Here is a 17,162-nt window from a genome sequence, read left to right as displayed (position 1 = left end):
GCGGAAGGGCCGCTCGGGAAACAGACCTCAGGCGTGGCAGACGGGAGGCTTGGGAAACAGACACCTGTGGCGCTGTATGGACTGCTTGGGACTCAGAATTTGGACGCGTCGGAAGGTCCGCCGCTAGGGGACCAGACTTTGGAGGAGATGGAAGGTCCGCCGCTCGGGGATCAGACTTTGGAGGCGATCGAACGGCCGCCGCTCGGGGAGTAGGCTTTGGAGATGGTGGAAGGGCCGCTTGGGAAACAGACCTCAGGCGCGGTATGCGGGACGCTCGGGAAACAGACACCTGAGGTGGCGGAAGGGCCACTTGGGAACCAGACGTCGGAAGCAGTGGAAGATCTGCTGCTAGGGGACCAGACTTTGGAGGAAATGGAAGGGCCGCCGCTCGGGGAGTAGTCTTCGGAGGTGGCGTAAGGGCCGCTCGGGAAACAGACCTCAGGCGCGGTATGCGGGACGCTCGGGAAACAGAAACCTGTGGCGGTGTATGGACCGCTTGGGAAACAGACTTTGGATGCATCAAAAGGTCTGCCGCTCGGGGACCAGACTTCGAAGGCAGCGGAAGGTCTGCCACTACGGGATCAGACTTTGGAGGCGATTGAAGGGCCGCCGCTCGGGGAGTATGCTTTGGGGGTGGCGGAAGGGCCGCTCGGGAAACAGACCTCAGGCGTGGCAGACGGGAGGCTTGGGAAACAGACACCTGTGGCGCTGTACGTACTGCTTGGGACTCAGACTTTGGACGCGTTGGAAGGTCCGCCGCTCGGGGACCAGATTTCGGAGGTGGCGGAATGGCCGCCGCTCGGGGTCCAGGCTTCGGAGACGGGGGAACCGCCTCTTGGGAAACAGACATCGAGGTCGGTGGAAGGGTACCTCGGTAATAAGACCTTAGGCTCGGCAGAAGGGTCACTCGGTCACACAATTACACTAAAGAGGGAACAGACGGCAGACATTGGGGAAGCACACAAACAGACGAGGCACCCGTTACCAAGAGTCTCTCTGTGTCTCTGTGACACACAGAGGGTCTAAGGACAGGATGTTGTGTTGCTGTTAAGCCCACTGAGTGTGAAACGAAGCGACGAGTCAGGGATATATACCCAGTGGAGGCCAATCAGGGTGATTGGGCGTGCAGGTGCGTAACACCCGTACAACCAATCGGAGAATGGGGAGGGAGATTGGGCGCGCTTGCACAGGATAGTGCAGGAACCGGACAGCCAATCGGAGAAAGGGGAGGTGAGTGAAGACAGGCAATCAGGGTAATTCGGGCATACGGGCGCAGGTGAACTAAAAACACTAATCAGGGGATGGGAGAGCGCCGACGACCCAGATCACACATGACAACTTTTATAGAGATGACAAACAACACCTGTGCAATAGTCGCTGCTGAAGCAGTGATTAATGGGGATCTGAAATAAAGAATAAAAGAATAAAAGAAGGATGTCAGCGTCGCTGTGAAACAAACTCCTTCCCAGATGACAGCCGCTTCGTTGTGGAGCTCAAACCAAATTACAGCACTCACTACCTCTCTCCTCTTTCACTTTTTCAGTTACACTTTTCTTTCCTCTCTCTCTAAGCCTCTCTCTCTTTCTCACTCTCTCTGTGTCTCTCTCTTTCTCGCTCTCTCGCTCTCTTTACTTATCCCTCCCTCTTCCACGAGCTAGTTCGCGTATATTCAACCCTTGCGAAGTCAGCCGTTCTTTCGGCTAATGTTCGTCAAACGTATAGACGTGATGACGTCACGGTAGTAAATACCGCAGCTCAACTGTCCCCACACTCAGATTACACATTTCCACAACAGGTGTAAATTCGTTTTGAATGGGTACTGCACTAAGTGCTCAATAATCCAGGTGTAGAAATCCCAGAGAAATTGAATCAGTTCATCTGGACATCAAGTTTAGTGAGAAAAACGTTTCATCACTCATCGAAGCGACTTCGTCAGTCTCAGCTGACTGCAGGTCCAACCTCATCAAGAGTACAGCTGCATTACGACCGAAACCGGTGATCTAACACCGGTTTCATATGCAAATCACCGAGGACATTAATTAGAGTTAAAACGGTGATGTTTCTTGGATTTTCTCACACTACCTCCAAAGTACGTCTTGGGAACATTCCTTGATGGTTACCGTTCGTTTATATTTAAAAATATTTACAGGACATTCTAATTACATTCAGGCTGCATTAAAAAAAAGATTTTTTTTTTCTTTAAAAAAAAAACTCGTTTTAGAGAGTCTATTCAATTAGCACAGGGTACCAGAGTAAAGTAGTTCATAGATTTGAGTTACACAGAAAGAAGCCAGTAAAAGAAAAAATAAGCTTGACCACTGAAAACAGTACACTTTTGCACCAAAACGTAAAATTACACAAAGCAACAAATTCAATTCATCATCTACCTTTTCACTGAAGGTACAATCACACATGAATTTTTTAATGATAATAATATTAATAATAATAGTAATAAATACAATAATAATAATAATGATAATAAAAGCAATAACAATAACTCAAACTGATATAACGCTTTTCTAACACTCTAAGTGGCTTTACAATAAGGAGAATGTAGAAAACGATGGGTCCATAACAGTGTAAAGATGCTTACCTCGTAGTCTTCAGTGATCTCTTTACAGCGGCGCTTTACTCTCGTGCTGCTCCTGCTAGAGTCTAGAAGGAACTGTGCGGTCAGGCGGAGCGCACCAGTTTATATACACTGTGAGCCGGGATGGAACGATGTGACGACACAGCGTGGGAGGAGCTGAGAATGCAGAACCAATGGGCAGGGCTGGATCTAGGGCGGGGTTAGATTAGATACAGTGGGCGGGGTTAGAGCAGATCCAATCCCTCTCACGAACAGTTTATATTGGTCTCTTGCTCTTCCTGTACTTTTCAAGACTACGCAAGTGCAGATGGCGCGCGAACTTTGTGGTAAGTGGCAACTGTATCAGGGTATTTGAGAGAACCTGTTACTAACCAGTTAGTCATAATAGTTAATATCATGTCCACCAACCAGTTCAGCGAAGCGCTTTAATGTGTTTTAGCTAATGTTTAAATCACCATTAGGGCTAATGTTCGTCAAACGTGCAGACGTGATGACGTCACGGTAGTAAATACCGCAGCTCAACTGTCCCCACACTCAGATTACACATTTCCACAACAGGTGTAAATTCGTTTTGAACGGGTACTGCACTAAGTGCTCAATAATCCAGGTGTAGAAATCCCAGAGAAATTGAATCAGTTCATCTGGACATCAAGTTTAGTGAGAAAAACGTTTCATCACTCATCGAAGCGACTTCGTCAGTCTCAGCTGACTGCAGGTCCAACCTCATCAAGAGTACAGCTGCATTACGACCGAAACCGGTGATCTAACACCGGTTTCATATGCAAATCACCGAGGACATTAATTAGAGTTAAAACGGTGATGTTTCTTGGATTTTCTCACACTACCTCCAAAGTACGTCTTGGGAACATTCCTTGATGGTTACCGTTCGTTTATATTTAAAAATATTTACAGGACATTCTAATAACATTCAGGCTGCATTTAAAAAAAAAGATTTTTTTTCTTTAAAAAAAAACTCGTTTTAGAGAGACTATTCAATTAGCACAGGGTACCACAGTAAAGTGGTTAATAGATTTGAGTTATACAGAAGGAAGCCAGTAAAACAAAAATAAGCTTGACCACTGAAAACAGTACACTTTTGCACCAAAACGTAAAATTACACAAAGCAACAAATTCAATTCATCATCTACCTTTTCACTGAAGGTACAATCACACGTCTTTTTTTAATGATAATAATAATAAATATAATATTAATAATAATAATAATGATAATAATAATAACAGTAATAACAATAACTCAAACTGATATAACGCTTTTCTAACACTCTAAGTGGCTTTACAATAAGGAGAATGTAGAAAACGATGGGTCCATAACAGTGTAAAGATGCTTACCTCGTAGTCTTCAGTGATCTCTTTACAGCGGTGCTTTACTCTCGTGTTGCTCCTACTAGAGTCTAGAAGGAACTGTGCGGCCAGGCGGAGCGCACCAGTTTATATACACTGTGAGCCGGGGTGGAACGATGTGACGACACAGCGTGGGAGGAGCTGAGAATGCAGAACCAATGGGCAGGGCTGGATCTAGGGCGTGGTTACATCGGATATAGTGGGCGGGGTTAGAGCAGATCCAATCACTCTCTCGAGCTGTTTGTATTGGTCTCTTGCTCTTCCTGTACTTTTCAAGACTACGCATGTGCAGACGGCGCGCGAACTTTGTGGTAAGGTAGGGTGTCGTTCCCGTCGATGCAGAGAACGGAAACGGAGCAGAGAACGGTCAACTGAGCATGCGCGAAATGTAGTTTACTCTCACTCAGACGAACTTTATTATTTGTTCAGAGCCGCACGGTGGTTCGCTAAGGACTTGTTATTGATTTAGCAAAGTTAGTAAACGTTACCCTTTGTCCGCTGTTTTAGGTAATTAGCTAAGTTAACCGGCGTTTGTGATCAGCGATGCTAAGTGTTTTGACCTACAGCTAGCTAGATAGCTTAGCGTGAAGATTTGTAGCTACACAACGTGACCACGTGTGTCCGCTCTAATGATACGAGGTATAACGTTACCATAATGAACCAGCCGCTATGTATCTAAGAGATGGGCTTTGTTCTTCATGTGCATAATCTGACATCGCTGTATGTGTTTACTATTACTGTTTAACCTACGTTAGCCACAGATGGCTAGCCTTGTTAACAGTCCGTGTTCATTCTAAGCCAGAGGTTCCCAACCTCGGTCCTGGGGGGACCCCTGTGTATGCTGGTTTTCATTCCAACCACAATTGCAATGCCAGAACTTTAACAAGCTGTTGATTTTTCATGATTATATCGTGTTTTAGAGTTTTTATTTTTTACTATATACAAACATCTCTTTAACTTTGGTGTTTTTAATGTGGTTTTATTGTAACTATTTTCTGTATGCTTTCTCGTATTTATCCTTTTAATTGTAAAATGTACCAAGTGGACCATGTTGCATGGTGACTCTACACTTTAAATAAAACTCATTGATTGATAGAGTAGGGGTCCCCAGTCTTATCCAGAAAGGGCCAGTGTGGCTGTTGGCTTTTGCTTCAATGAAGCAGTAACTCACCTGATTCTACTAATCAAGGTACATAGCAAAGACTCTAGTGGTTGATTAGCAGAATCAGGTGTGTGAAAAACACAAAAGCACCCAAAAAAATGAACAGCTTGTTAAAATTCTGGGATTTCAATTGTGGTTGGAACGAAAACCAGCATACACAGGGCTCCCCTAGGACCGAGGTTGGGAAGCTATTTTAACCTGGTTAAGTTGTAGGCATGTTTTCAACCCTGCTCTTGGAGGCCCATATAAATGCACATTGTGGTTTCACATGGTTTTACCATGCACACTGCATTTTTTGAGGTCATCGGCTGTGACCTACCATCTCTCCTAGACCTGTACCACTCCAGGACCAGGAAGAAAGCAGGAAATATCGTTGCTGATCCTTCCCATCTCGGTCACCACCTCTTCCATAGACTTCCATCAGGCAAAGGGTTCTAGGCTATCAAGACCAAAACCACACACCACTTGAACAGTTTTTTCCCCCCATGGCCGTGGGGCTCACAAACAAGCCCCTGCCTCTCACTGACTGGGACCCCCCCCCCCCCAGTGTAAATAAACATGTACAATATTTTCATTTTAATTCTTGTTTGTTGTTTTATGTCTTGTATGCGCCAACCTCACCAAGTCACTCTCCTTGTATGTGCAAAAAATACTTGGCTAAATAAAATGATTCTGATTTAGGAGTACGCATGCAGGATCACTTCTCCCTGTAGGAGTGGAGAAGCTGATCTAAGAAGTACTGACTGGATCAGCACTACCTACTCTGAGCTGTGTTGAGAATACGGCCAAGATAAACACATTCAACCCACTTACATGTTTTTGAAGTTAGTAAACCGTATCATTGCATGATACCTCCTTTATTAGTACATAATACAACACACAGTGAGAAAGATTGGGTTTTAATAATAACTATTTACAATTACATTCAACATTAGTCTCCTCTCCCCTTTGCTGTTGTTCTCCGTATCTCTCCTCTCCTCCCCCTCTTCTCTTCTCTCCTCCCTGCTTCCCTACAGAAGCTGGGCAGCCATGGAATTAGCAACAACAACAACAACAACAATGTATCAGTATCAGCAGAGCAGCAATAGCCTTTTGTGTGCAAAATCAAGCATAAAAAGAGTGCGGTTAAAGTGCATTAGTGCTGATTAATACTGTTCAGACTGTGCACCATGTAAAACAGCACACTGAGAAACACAACCAATAGCTGTGACCTTACCTCCCTTGCAGAACTGGTTCCCCGTTTCCCTTTCTTGGGAAGGCAGTGGGATGGTACCTTGAAGGCAGCCGACTCTCGCATCATTTCAGCCTTTGCTCCAAACCGATTGGTGTGCCTGTTCTTTGGCCTGCCATATAAGGCAGACCCAAGTTCAGACCATCCTCAACCGGCACCATCCCTTGTATACTTGCTTGCAAGGACATGAGCTGCTCCTTACAAGACAGCAGCGTTGTTTCAGTGTCAAGCAAGTATAGACTCTCCATGATGTTCTTCAGGGTGGAGATACACTCCCTCCTAAGAAGGTTCTTGCTTGACTTTCTGAGGGGGAGGTCTGGAACAGTGACTGCTGTGTCTGGTTCTGCTGTGTCTGTGGTGTCTGTTGGAGGAGAAAAACTATATTGTCATTACCCTTGAAATAAATCATGTTAATTATGTCGTCCCGCATTAACATGTTAAGAATACACCCCAATGGTACAACAGTGTGTATACCTGTGACAACAGTTGGTATCGGTTCACTGTTCTCTGAACAGAAGCAGTTTGGGTCCAGAATGTACATGGGTTGTTCCCTGTAGTATGTTGTTCCCAGTTCAGTCCATGTCCATCCGGGGACAGACCGGAACACAGCACAGAAGTGCTTACAGGGTAAGCGGTGCCGCTTCCAGTCCTGGCACTGGCAGCTTGGCATGGTGTTGCTGGCTCCGAAGTTGACAATGTAGGAAGCGCCATCCTTCGTCTCACTGTGGACATTGAACACTCCTCCCCCTAGAGTTTCAATATCCTCTGCCCTCAAGGAAGTGTCCATTCTCTGAAGAACATGTTTGACCATGTCCTTCGGCCGATTGTTTAGAAAGGCTGGCACTGACTTATTGTACTGCTTGTACCCCGATGAGCACCTCACACTGAGCTCAGTGTACCTGGAAAATAAAAGTCACATAAGTGAACTCGTAGAAACAAGCATAATGGGGAATTCTTAAATTTAGTCTTTAGATAATTTGCATAATAACTGGGATCTTACTTTTTTTGCATGTATGGGACATAGCTGTTGATAACTATAGTCACCATCTCAGTTAAGGTGCTGTCCTTGTACCCGTCCAAGAAGCGGTGTTTGAATGTCTCATTTTGTCATTCAACACCATTATTCGTAGTGATGGTGACATGTAGAGTCTCATCCCTAAACACTGGGACCCATCTCTAAAGATGTAATAAAAAGTAATTTGACAATGTGAACATATATATCACAGCTAATAAAACAGTATTATCAAATAACATACTCAAGGTCGTGCTAAACTGTGATAGTTACGATAGGATTATAAGTTAATTTCAGGTGTATTTTACACATATTTGCCTTCATTAGAAAATACCCCATTTCTTTCATTATTGGGGGTAATACGATGCTACGATGTGACCAGCTTACCTTGGCTTCTGAGAGCCACGTCATAGAGAACCAGTTTTGCAACATGCTGTTGGTTTTCCACATGGAGCTATTAGCCAAGAAGTCGACGGACTGCTGGAAGGCTTCTGGTGTGTCGGCTGCAGCAATCGCCCTCAGCATCTTCAGCAGGGCACCCTGGTCCTCAATGCCGTGTGCCTGTTTTCAGACCCACTCCACCCATGCCTTCTCCCGGTGGAAATCACACAGCACAGCCTGTGTGCCTTGTTAGGTTCAAAATATTGAGACATTAGGATCTTTGTTGATACATGCAATTAAAAGCCTTTCAACTGCCAATTACACTTTACAGACTGTTTCAGCATGTACGTATGTGAAGAGTCATTTCTGTCTCCCGAATAACCTTTATTTATGAGGGGTTAACATAATCAAGGTGGTGCAATAGGAAGGTCATAGTTACCTACCTTCAAAGGTTGATTCCACAGCTTGGATTTCCACCTCGCTATAGTCCACCAAGAAGTGAGCTGGAAACCAATTTGTGTTCCACTCCTTAAAAACACCCAGAGCCTCCTTGACTGATTCAGTCCGCTCATGCTGTACGACAAAGACACCCGCTACCACATAGCACACATTTGTGTGTACACACAAAAAAACAACAACAATGGCAATGCATAGCGTGTGGTGCGGTATGTTGCATCAAGTAAACAGATGTCTTTGGCATACAGCTGCAGGATCTTCTGCTGCCACTCGGACTGATAACAGAATAGAAGGTCCTCTGATTCACACACATCAGTCTCACAGAGAGACCTGCAGGTTCACACACATCAGTCCTACAGAGACCTGCAGGTTCACACACATCAGTCCTACAGAGACCTGCAGGTTCACACACATCAGTCCCATAGAGACTTGCAGGTTCACACACATCAGTCCCACAGAGACCTGCAGGTTCACACACATCAGTCCCATAGAGACCTGCAGGTTCACACACATCAGTCCCACAGAGAGACCTGCAGGTTCACACACATCAGTCCCACAGAGAGACCTGCAGGTTCACACACATCAGTCCCATAGAGACCTGCAGGTTCACACACATCAGTCCCACAGAGACCTGCAGGTTCACACACATCAGTCCCATAGAGACCTGCAGGTTCACACACATCAGTCTCACAGAGAGACCTGCAGGTTCACACACATCAGTCCCACAGAGAGACCTGCAGGTTCACACACATCAGTCCCACAGAGACCTGCAGGTTCACACACATCAGTCCCACAGAGACCTGCAGGTTCACACACATCAGTCTCACAGAGAGACCTGCAGGTTCACACATATCAGTCCTACAGAGACCTGCAGGTTCACACACATCAGTCCCATAGAGACCTGCATGTTCACACACATCAGTCCCAAAGAGACTTGCAGGTTCACACACATCAGTCCCACAGAGACCTGCAGGTTCACACACATCAGTCCCATAGAGACCTGCAGGTTCACACACATCAGTCCCACAGAGACCTGCAGGTTCACACACATCAGTCCCACAGAGACCTGCAGGTTCACAAACATCAGTCCCATAGAGACCTGCAGGTTCACACACATCAGTCCCACAGAGACCTGCAGGTTCACACACATCAGTCCCAAAGAGACTTGCAGTTTCACACACATCAGTCCTACAGAGAGACCTGCAGGTTCACACACATCAGTCCTACAGAGAGACCTGCAGGTTCACACACATCAGTCCTACAGAGAGACCTGCAGGTTCACATACATCAGTCCTACAGAGAGACCTGCAGGTTCACACACATCAGTCCTACAGAGAGACCTGCAGGTTCACACACATCACTCCTACAGAGAGACCTGCAGGTTCACACACATCAGTCCTACAGAGAGACCTGCAGGTTCACACACATCAGTCCCATAGAGACCTGCAGGTTCACACACATCAGTCCTACAGAGACCTGCAGGTTCACACACATCAGTCCCACAGAGACCTGCAGGTTCACACACATCAGTCCCACAAAGAGACCTGCACGTTCACACACATCAGTCCCACAGAGACCTGCAGGTTCACACACATCAGTACCACAGAGAGACTTGCAGGTTCACACACATCAGTCTCACAGAGAGACCTGCAGGTTCACACACATCAGTCCCATAGAGACCTGCAGGTTCACACACATCAGTCCCACAGAGACCTGCAGGTTCACACACATCAGTCCCACAGAGACCTGCAGGTTCACACACATTGGTCCCACAGAGACCTGCAGGTTCACACACATCTTTCCTACAGAGAGACCTGCAGGTTCACACACATCAGTCCCACAGAGACCTGTAGGTTCACACACATCAGCCCTACAGAGAGACCTGCAGGTTCACAAACATCAGTCCCACACAGAGACCTGCAGGTTCACACACACCAGTCCCACAGAGAGACCTGCAGGTTCACGCACATCAGTCCCACAGAGAGACCTGCAGGTTCACACACATCAATCCTACAGAGAGACCTACAGGTTCACACACACCAGTCTCACAGAGAGACCTGCAGGTTCAAACACACCAGTCTCACAGAGAGACCTGCAGGTTCAAACACACCAGTCCCACAGAGACCTGCAGGTTCACACACATCAGTCCCACAGAGACCTGCAGGTTCACACACATCAGTCCCACAGAGACCTGCAGGTTCACACACATCAGTCCCACAGAGACCTGCAGGTTCACACACATCAGTCCCACAGAGACCTGCAGGTTCACACACATCAGTCCCACAGAGACCTGCAGGTTCACACACATCAGTCCCACAGAGACCTGCAGGTTCACACACATCAGTCCAACAGAGACCTGCAGGTTCACACACATCAGTCCCACAGAGACCTGCAGGTTCACACACATCAGTCCCACAGAGACCTGCAGGTTCACACACATCAGTCCCACAGAGACCTGCAGGTTCACACACATCAGTCTCACAAAGAGACCTGCAGGTTCACACACATCAGTCCCACAGAGACCTGCAGGTTCACACACACCAGTCTCACAGAGAGACCTGCAGTTTCACACCCATCAGTACCACAGAGACCTGCAGGTTCACACACATCAGTCCCACAGAGAGACCTGCAGGTTCACACACATCAGTCCTACAGAGACCTGCACGTTCACATACATCAGTACCACAGAGACCTGCAGGTTCAAACACATCAGTCCCACAGAGAGACCTGCAGGTTCAAACACATCAGTCCCACAGAGACCTGCAGGTTCACACACATCAGTCCTACAGAGACCTGCACGTTCACATACATCAGTCCCACAGAGACCTGCAGGTTCACACACATCAGTCCCATACAGAGACCTGCAGGTTCACACACATCAGTCCCACACAGACACCTGCAGGTTCACACACATCAGTCCTACAGAGACCTGCACGTTCACACACATCAGTCCCACACAGAGACCTGCAGGTTCACACACATCAGTCCTACAGAGACCTGCAAGTTCACACATATCAGTCCCACAGAGACCTGCAGGTTCACACACATCAGTCCCACAGAGAGACCTGCAGGTTCACACACACCAGTCTCACAGAGAGACCTGCAGGTTCAAACACACCAGTCTCACAGAGAGACCTACAGGTTCAAACACACCAGTCTCACAGAGAGACCTGCAGGTTCAAACACACCAGTCTCACAGAGAGACCTGCAGGTTCAAACACACCAGTCTCACAGAGAGACCTACAGGTTCACACACATCAGTCCCAAAGAGACTTGCAGGTTCACACACATCAGTCCCACAGAGACCTGCAGGTTAACACACATCAGTCCCACAGAGACCTGCAGGTTAACACACATCAGTCCCACGGAGACCTGCAGGTTCACTAACATCAGTCCCTCAGAGACATCAGTCCCACAGAGACCTGCAGGTTCACACACATCAGTCCCACAGAGAGACCTGCAGGTTCACACACTTCAGTCCCAGAGAGACCTGCAGGTTCACACGCTTCAGTCCTACAGAGACTGGAGGTTCACACACTTCAGTCCCACAGAGACCTGCAGCTTCAAACACATCAGTCCCACAGAGACCTGCAGGTTCACACACATCAGTCCCACAGAGAGACCTGCAGGTTCACACACTTCAGTCCCACAGAGACCTGCAGGTTCACACACATCAGTCCCACAGAGAGACCTGTAGGTTCACACACATCAGTCCCACAAGAGAGACCTGCAGGTTCCCACAAATCAGTCCTACAGAGAGACCTGCAGGTTCACACACATCAGTCCCAAAGAGACCTGCAGGTTCACACACTTCAGTCCCAAAGAGACCTGCAGGTTCACACACATCAGTCCCACAAGAGAGACCTGCAGGTTCACACACATCAGTCCCACAGAGAGACCTGCAGGTTCACACACATCAGTCCCACAGAGACCTGCAGGTTCACACACATCAGTCCCACAGAGAGACCTGCAGGGTCACACACATCAGTCCCACAGAGAGACCTGTAGGTTCACAAACATCAGTCCCACACAGAGACCTGCAGGTTCAAACACATCAGTCACACAGAGACCTGCAGGTTCACAAACATCAGTCCCACACAGAGACCTGCAGGTTCACACACATCAGTCTCACAGAGAGACCTGCAGGTTCACACACATCAGTCCCACACAGAGACCTGCAGGTTCAAACACATCAGTCACACAGAGACCTGCAGGTTCACACATATCAGACCTACAGAGAGACCTGCAGGTTCACACACATCAGTCCCACAGAGAGACCTGTAGGTTCACACACATCAGTCCCACAGAGAGACCTGCAGGTTCACACACATCAGTCCCACAGAGAGACCTGCACGTTCACACACGTCAGTCCCACAGAGACCTGCAGGTTCACACACATCAGTCCTACAGAGAGACCTGCAGGTTCACACACGTCAGTCCCACAGAGACCTGCAGGTTTACACACATCGGTCCCACAGAGACCTGCAGGTTCACACACATCTTTCCTACAGAGAGACCTGCAGGTTCACACACATCAGTCCCACAGAGACCTGCAGGTTCACACACATCAGTCCTACAGAGAGACCTGCAGGTTCACACACATCAGTCCCACACAGAGACCTTCAGGTTCACACACACCAGTCCCACAGAGAGACCTGTAGGTTCACACACATCAGTCCCACAGAGAGACCTGCAGGTTCACACACATCAGTCCCACAGAGACCTGCAAGTTCACACATATCAGTCCCACAGAGACCTGCAGGTTCACACACATCAGTCCTACAGAGACCTGCAAGTTCACACATATCAGTCCCACAGAGACCTGCAGGTTCACAAACATCAGTCCCACACAGAGACCTGCAGGTTCACACATCAGTCCCACAGAGAGACCTGCAGGTTCACACCCATCAGTCCCACAGAGAGACCTGCTGGTTCACACACATCAGTCCCACACAGACCTGCAGGTTCACACACATCGGTCCCACAGAGAGACCTGCAGGTTAAAACACATCAGTCCCACACAGACCTGCAGGTTCACACACATCAGTCCCACAGAGACCTGCAGGTTCACACACATCAGTCCTACAGAGACTTGCAGGTTAACACATCAGTCTTACAGAGAGACCTGCAGGTTCACACATATCAGTCCCACAGAGACCTGCAGGTTCACACACATCAGTCCTACAGAGACCTGCAGGTTCACACACATCAGTCCCACAGAGAGACCTGCAGGTTCACACATATCATTCCCACAGAGACCTGCAGGTTCACACACATCAGTCCTACAGAGACTTGCAGGTTAACACATCAGTCTTACAGAGAGACCTGCAGGTTCACACATATCAGTCCCACAGAGACCTGCAGGTTCACACACATCAGTCCCACAGAGAGACCTGCAGGTTCACACACATCAGTCCCACAGAGACCTGCAGGTTCACACACATCAGTCCTACAGAGACCTGCAGGTTCACACACATCAGTCCCACAGAGAGACCTGCAGGTTCACACACATCAGTCCCACAGAGACCTGCAGGTTCACACACATCAGTCCTACAGAGACCTGCAGGTTCACACACATCAGTCCTACAGAGACCTGCAGGGTCACACACATCAGTCCCACAGAGAGACCTGCAGGTTCACACAATTCAGTCCCACAGAGAGACCTGCAGGTTCACACACATCAGTCCCACAGAGAGACCTGCAGGTTCACACTCATCAGTCCTACAGAGACCTGCAGGGTCACACACATCAGTCCTACAGAGACCTGCAGGGTCACACACTTCAGTCCTACAGAGAGACCTGCGGGTTCACATACTTCAGTCCCACAGAGAGACCTGCATGTTCACACACATCAGTCTTACAGAGACCTGCAGGTTCTCACACATTTGTCCCACCGAGACCTGCAGGGTCGCACACATCAGTCCTACAGAGACCTGCAGGTTCACAGACAGTCTTACAGAGACCTGCGGGTTCACATACTTCAGTCCCACAGAGAGACCTGCATGTTCACACACATCAGTCCTACAGAGAGACCTGCGGGTTCACACACATCAGTCCCACAGAGAGACCTACAGGTTCACACACATCAGTCCCACAGAGACCTGCGGGTTCACACACATCAGTCCCACAGAGAGACCTGCAGGTTCACACACATCAGTCCTACAGAGAGACCTACAGTTTCACACACATCAGTCCCACAGAGACCTGCAGGTTCACACACATCAGTCCCACAGAGAGACCTGCAGGTTCACACACATCAGTCTCCCAGAGAGACCTGCAGGTTCACACACATCAGTCCCACAGAGACCTGCAGGTTCACACACACCAGTCTCACAGAGAGACATGCAGGTTCACACCCATCAGTCCTACAGAGACCTGCACGTTCACATACATCAGTCCCACAGAGACCTGCAGTTTCAAACACATCAGTCCCACAGAGAGACCTGCAGGTTCACACACATCAGTCCCACAGAGAGACCTGCAGGTTCACACACACCAGTCTCACAGAGACCTGCAGGTTCACACCCATCAGTCCCACAGAGACCTGCAGGTTCACACACATCAGTCCCACAGAGAGACCTGCAGGTTCACACACATCAGTCCTACAGAGACCTGCACGTTCACATACATCAGTCCCACAGAGACCTGCAGGTTCACACACATCAGTCCCACAGAGAGACCTGCAGGTTCACACAATTCAGTCCCACAGAGAGACCTGCAGGTTCACACAATTCAGTCCCACAGAGAGATCTGCAGGTTCACACACATCAGTCCCACAGAGAGACCTGCAGGGTCACACTCATCAGTCCTACAGAGACCTGCAGGGTCACACACATCAGTCCTACAGAGACCTGCAGGGTCACACACTTCAGTCCTACAGAGAGACCTGCGGGTTCACACACTTCAGTCCCACAGAGAGACCTGCATGTTCACACACATCAGTCTTACAGAGACCTGCACGTTCACACACATCAGTCCCACAGAGACCTGCAGGTTAACACACATCAGTCCCACAGAGACATCAGTCCCACGGAGACCTGCAGGTTCACACACATCAGTCCCTCAGAGACATCAGTCCCACAGAGAGACCTGCAGGTTCACACACATCAGTCCCACAGAGAGACCTGCAGGTTCACACACTTCAGTCCCAGAGAGACCTGCAGGTTCACACGCTTCAGTCCTACAGAGACCTGCAGCTTCAAACACATCAGTCCCACAGAGACCTGCAGGTTCACACACTTCAGTCCCACAGATACCTGCAGGTTCACACACATCAGTCCTACAGAGACCGGCAGGTTCACACACTTCAGTCCCACAAGAGACCTGCAGGTTCACACACATCAGTCCCACAGAGAGACCTGTAGGTTCACACACATCAGTCCCACAGAGACCTGCAGGTTCACACACATCAGTCCCACAGAGACCTGCAGGTTCACACACATCAGTCCTACAGAGACCTGCAGGTTCACACACATCAGTCCCACAGAGAGACCTGCAGGTTCACACACATCAGTCCCACAGAGACCTGCAGGTTCACACACATCAGTCCTACAGAGACCTGCAGGTTCACACACATCAGTCCCACAGAGAGACCTGCAGGTTCACACACATCAGTCCCACAGAGACCTGCAGGTTCACACACATCAGTCCCACAGAGAGACCTGCAGGCTCACACAATTCAGTCCCACAGAGAGACCTGCAGGTTCACACACATCAGTCCCACAGAGAGACCTGCAGGTTCACACTCATCAGTCCTACAGAGACCTGCAGGGTCACACACATCAGTCCTACAGAGACCTGCAGGGTCACACACTTCAGTCCTACAGAGAGACCTGCGGGTTCACATACTTCAGTCCCACAGAGAGACCTGCATGTTCACACACATCAGTCTTACAGAGACCTGCAGGTTCTCACACATTTGTCCCACCGAGACCTGCAGGGTCGCACACATCAGTCCTACAGAGACCTGCAGGTTCACAGACAGTCTTACAGAGACCTGCGGGTTCACATACTTCAGTCCCACAGAGAGACCTGCATGTTCACACACATCAGTCCTACAGAGAGACCTGCGGGTTCACATACTTCAGTCCCACAGAGAGACCTGCAGGTTCACACACTTCAGTCCCAGAGAGACCTGCAGGTTCACACACTTCAGTCCCACAGAGACCTGCAGGTTCACACACTGCAGTCCCAGAGAGACCTGCAGGTTCACACAATTCAGTCCTACAGAGAGACCTGCAGGGTCACACACATCAGTCCCACAGAGAGACCTGCAGGTTCACACACATCAGTCCCACAGGGAGACCTGCAGGGTCACACACATCAGTCCCACAGAGAGACCTACAGGTTCACACACTTCAGTCCCAGAGAGACTTGCAGGTTCACACAATTCAGTACTACAGAAAGACCTGCAGGGTCACAAACATCTGTCCCACAGAGACCTGCAGGTTCACACACATCAGTCCCACAGAGACCTGCAGGTTCACACACATCAGTCCCACAGAGACCTGCAGGTTCACACACATCAGTCCCACAGAGAGACCTGCAGGTTCACACTCATCAGTCCCACAGAGACCTGCAGGTTCACACACATCAATCCCACAAAGAGACCTGCAGGTTCACACACATCAGTCTTACAGAGACCTTCAGGGTCACAAACATCAGTCCCACAGAGAGGCCTGCAGGTTCACACACATCAGTCCCACAGAGAGACCTGCAGGTTCACACAATTCAGTCCTACAGAGAGACCTGCAGGTTCACACACATCAGTCCCACAGAGACCTGCAGGTTCACACACATCAGTCCTACAGAGACCTGCAGGTTCACACACATCAGTCCCACAATGAGACCTGCAGGTTCACACAAATCAGTCCCACAATGAGACCTGCAGGTTCACACACATCAGTCCCACAGAGACCTGCAGGTTCACACACATCAGTCCCAGAGAGAGACCTGCACGTTCACACAC

Source organism: Lampris incognitus, chromosome 15 (assembly GCF_029633865.1).
Source record: "Lampris incognitus isolate fLamInc1 chromosome 15, fLamInc1.hap2, whole genome shotgun sequence".
NCBI lineage: Eukaryota > Metazoa > Chordata > Actinopteri > Lampriformes > Lampridae > Lampris > Lampris incognitus.
The sequence above is the reverse complement of the archived record's forward strand: the minus strand, read 5'-3'. Positions refer to the sequence as shown.